This window comes from Babylonia areolata, chromosome 23 (assembly GCF_041734735.1).
Source record: "Babylonia areolata isolate BAREFJ2019XMU chromosome 23, ASM4173473v1, whole genome shotgun sequence".
NCBI lineage: Eukaryota > Metazoa > Mollusca > Gastropoda > Neogastropoda > Buccinidae > Babylonia > Babylonia areolata.
In genome coordinates, this window is record NC_134898.1 from 48,221,463 (window position 1) to 48,225,938 (window position 4,476).

Sequence of the window (4,476 nt, forward strand, 5' to 3'; positions counted from 1 at the left end):
ATCATCAGTGGATTAATGTTTTTCTGTATTGCTATGAATGATTTTGGTCAAGTCAAATCAGGTCAATATGTATTCCAAAAAGTCTCCGATCGGAGCATGGAAAAAAAATAAGATAGGCAGAAGGCAAACAGTATATGGCGACAATGTATGTGGTAAGGTTACACAGAATATGGCGCACTTAGTTTAGATTAGGTTTCAGGTTGCTAGTGTGTGGTTTTGGGTTGTTTGTTTGTTTGTTTGTTTTTAACCTTTCAGAATATTTTTTTCACCTGTCCCTTGTGTTTATGGCGTGGCCGATATGGTCGGAGGAACATTGACGTGATGAAGGTTTCAATATTTTAACGGGAACATCACCGAAACGGATACATTCTGCCATCATTAGATCCATGGATCATCAGGTCCAGATAGATGGGTTTCGTTTTGTGCCAGCAATCAGTGACGCTGCCAGTAATTTGTCCGCCATTGTGAACAGATTTAGGTTTGCCTGGCTAATGGTTCTGCTTATGAATTTCTTATCACTTGACACTGAGCCGTCTGTGATTTATATCGAACATTACACTGTCATCGATGGATGGAAATATCGTAGTAATCAATGATGATGATACTGCTACTACTACTATTACCACTATGGATGGAAATATTGTAGTAATCAATGATGATGATACTGCTACTACTACTATTACCACTACTGTCATAACTACAGCTGCTGCTGCTGCTGAGAGAGAGAGAGAGAGAGAGAGAGAGAGAGAGCGTCACTACAGCGCAGCGCTACCAAAGCGGTTGTTTTTTTGTTGTTGTTTGTTTTGGTTTTTGTTGTTGTTGTTGTTGTTTTTCTATCTGCAAGTGTATCTGTTCGCCATCAAAGTGTATTTTTCAACAGAACCTTGCAAGGAACAGCTCTTTTATTGCTGTTGATTGTTTAGGATTCACAAAGCGCAACGCATGGACGCTCGATTTTTCGTCTGGGCGGAAGATATTTTGCATCCATTGCATCTGATTCTGATCTTGATATTTGGCTATGTAACATAGTGGGTGTGTGTTTTGTTTTGTTTTGTTTGTTGTTGTTGCTGTCGTTTTGTTTGTTTTTCTGTGTGTTTTGTTGGTGTTGTTTTTCTTGTTTGTTGTATTGTTCGTTTGTTCTGACGAACGACCCTGAAAGGCGTAAGATAGCGTAAATGAGGTATCTAAATGTATGCAATTTGTTTTAGATGCGTTTCGTGTCGATGTTATCGAACCCGATCGTCTTTGGGATTGGCGACGCTTCAATCACACACCGGAAATTTGTTGTTGTTGTTGTTGTTGTCGTCGTCGTCGTTTGTTTTTGCTAACTCCTTTTCTTATTTGGAATGCTCGATCTGGTTTCAGTTTGAACGGGGCTTAATGAGGCCTAGTCTGGTTGTTGATGTCATCTTCTAAAAATTGCAACAACACAAGATTGGAAGCACGAAAAAGCGACAGTTGTTATTTTTATTGCGTCGTAAATGGACGTTTGTCCACGGGGAATTTGCTGGAAATCTGACCAAGCTGTTTATGGGAACACGTCGCACAGAATGTCGTTTCCATTATTTATCCGGCCTTGAGGGAGGTGTGTGTGCGTGTATGTGTGCGCGCGCGCGCGCGCGTGTGTGTGTGTGTGTGTGTGTGTGTGTGTGTGTGTGTGTGTGTCTGTCTGTCTGTCTGTCTGTCTGTCTGTCTGTGTGTGTCTTTGTCTGTATGTCTGTGTATGAGTCTGTGTATGTGTTTGTGTCTGCGCATGGCTGTGTGTGTATGTCTGTGTATGTACGTCTGTGTCTCTGTCTGTGTGTGAGAGAGAGAGAGGGATGGAGAGAGACAGACAGACAGAGAGCGAGAGAGAGAAAGAATGTGTGTGTGTGTGTGTGTGTGTGTGTGTGTGTGTGTGTGTGTGTGTGTCTGTCTGTCTGTCTGTCTGTGTATGAGTCTGTGTATGTGTTTGTGTCTGCACATGGTTGTGTGTGTATGTCTGTGTATGTGCGTCTGTGTCTCTGTCTGTGTCTCTGTCTGTGTGTGCGAGAGAGAGAGAGGGATGGAGAGAGACAGACAGACAGACAGAGAGCGAGAGAGAGAAAGAATGTGTGTGTGTGTGTGTGTGTGTGTGTGTGTGTGTGTGTGTGTGTGTGTGTGTGTGTGTGTGTGTGTGTGTGTGTGTGTGATGGGTATGTTGCTGTTGCTGTCAATCTAACATCTGACGAAACTCTCATTGCTTGCATCCTGGTGTTTGTTTCCGAAACAAATATGGACTATCTCACCTCCACCATCATCATCACCACCACCACCACCATCATCATCATCACCATCATCATCATCATCATCATCACCACCACCACCACCATCATCATCATCATCATCATCATCATCATCATCATCATCGTTATGGTCTGGCTTCGCGAACGAAGATTCAGAAAAAGAGGGATGTCCACATTGAATGAATAGAGATGAATTTTATTGTGTTGTATTGTGTTGGTTGTGTAGTGTAGTGTAGTGCAGTGTAGTGCAGTGTAGTGTAGTGTAGTGTAGTGTAGTGTAGTGTAGTGTAGTGTAGTGCAGTGTAGTGTAGTGCAGTGTAGTGTAGTGTAGTGCAGTGTAGTGCAGTGCAGTGCAGTGTAGTGTAGTGTAGTGCAGTGTAGTGCAGTGTAGTGTAGTGTAGTGCAGTGCAGTGCAGTGCAGTGTAGTGTAGTGCAGTGCAGTGTAGTGTAGTGTAGTGCAGTGTAGTGTAGTGTAGTGCAGTGCAGTGCAGTGCAGTGCAGTGCAGTGCAGTGCAGTGCAGTGCAGTGTAGTGCAGTGCAGTGTAGTGCAGTGTAGTGTAGCATGCTCACTGGTAGCTGTCTAGGCCGAATCGGGACAAAGGGGTCCAGTTAGAAATTAATTAACAATTAATCCAGGCGATCAAATGATTAACAAATAATACAGAGTGGTAACTCTCTTCCATTCTACCTCAAGCCAATGCTGCCGCCTACGCTACCGATTCAGCTAGCACCCAGGTGAAGGGTATGGTTGAACAAACCCAGACACTTCCTAACAAAAAAAAAGGAAGCGCCGGGCTTGTCCTTATACCGACATACACACATAGTCCTTATACCGATCGTTCAGGAAAGCCGCAGAACAACGACAGAAGAAAGAAAGAAAGAATGAATGAATGAATGAATGAATGAAAAAGAAAGAAAAAAATAAAAGAATGAATGGATGAATGAATGAATGAATGGATGGATGGATGGATGGATGGATGGATGAATGAATGAATGAATGAATGAATGAATGAATGAATGAATGAAGGGAAAAAAATAAATCAAGACTGAATGAATGAATGAATGAATGAATGAATGAACAGAAATATGAATATTGCATAGATCCGCTGCTTTTTTTTTTCTTCTTTTTCTTCTTTTTCCCTTTTTTTTAGGATAGGAAAGGTTAAAGCAGCGTTTTGTATTTTTGTTCGATATAGAGCATATGGAACGATGTCAATTAACGTAATGACAAGGGAAATGGATGGATGAGAAATCAAACGTATGTTATAATGAAAGATCAGATGGAACTAATTTTCTTGTCAGTATTGTACAGAAAGTCCAAACGAAGTATGGGAGGGAGGGAGGGAGGGAAGGAAGGAGAGACAGGTAAGGGCACACACACACACACACACACACACACACACACACACACACACACACACACACACACACACACACACACATATATATATATAGAGAGAGAGAGAGAGAGAGAGAGAGAGAGAGAGAGACAGAGACACAGAGAGAGAGAGAGAGAGAGAGAGAGAGACAGAGACAGAGAGAGAGACAGAGAGAGAGAGAGAGAGAGAAACGGATACATTCAGAGAGACACAAAGATGCAGAGACAGACAGAAAGACAGACAGAGAGACGGACAAACGGACAGACAGACAAACGGAAATACAGACAGACAGACAGACGGTCAGACAGACACACAGACAAAGAGACATACGGTCAGACAGACATACGGACAAACAGACAGACAGACAAAGAGACACACGGTCAGACAGACAGACGGACAAGCGGACAGACAGACAGACAGACTGACGGACAGACAGACGGTCAGACAGACAGACGGGCAGACGGACAGACAGACAGACAGACGGTCAGACAGACGGACAGACAGGCAGACAGACAGACGGGCAGACGGACAGACAGACAGACGGACGGACAGACAGACAGACAGATACATTCAGAGAGACACAAAGAGGCAGAGGCAGACATACGGTCAGACAGACAGACAGACATACGGACAAACGGACAGACAGACAAACGGAAATACAGACAGACAGACAGACAGACGGTCAGACAGACACACAGACAAAGAGACATACGGTCAGACAGACAGACGGACAAGCGGACAGACAGACAGACAGACAGACGGACAGACAGACGGTTAGACAGACAGACAGACGGACGGACAGACAGACAGACAGACAGACGGTCAGACAGACG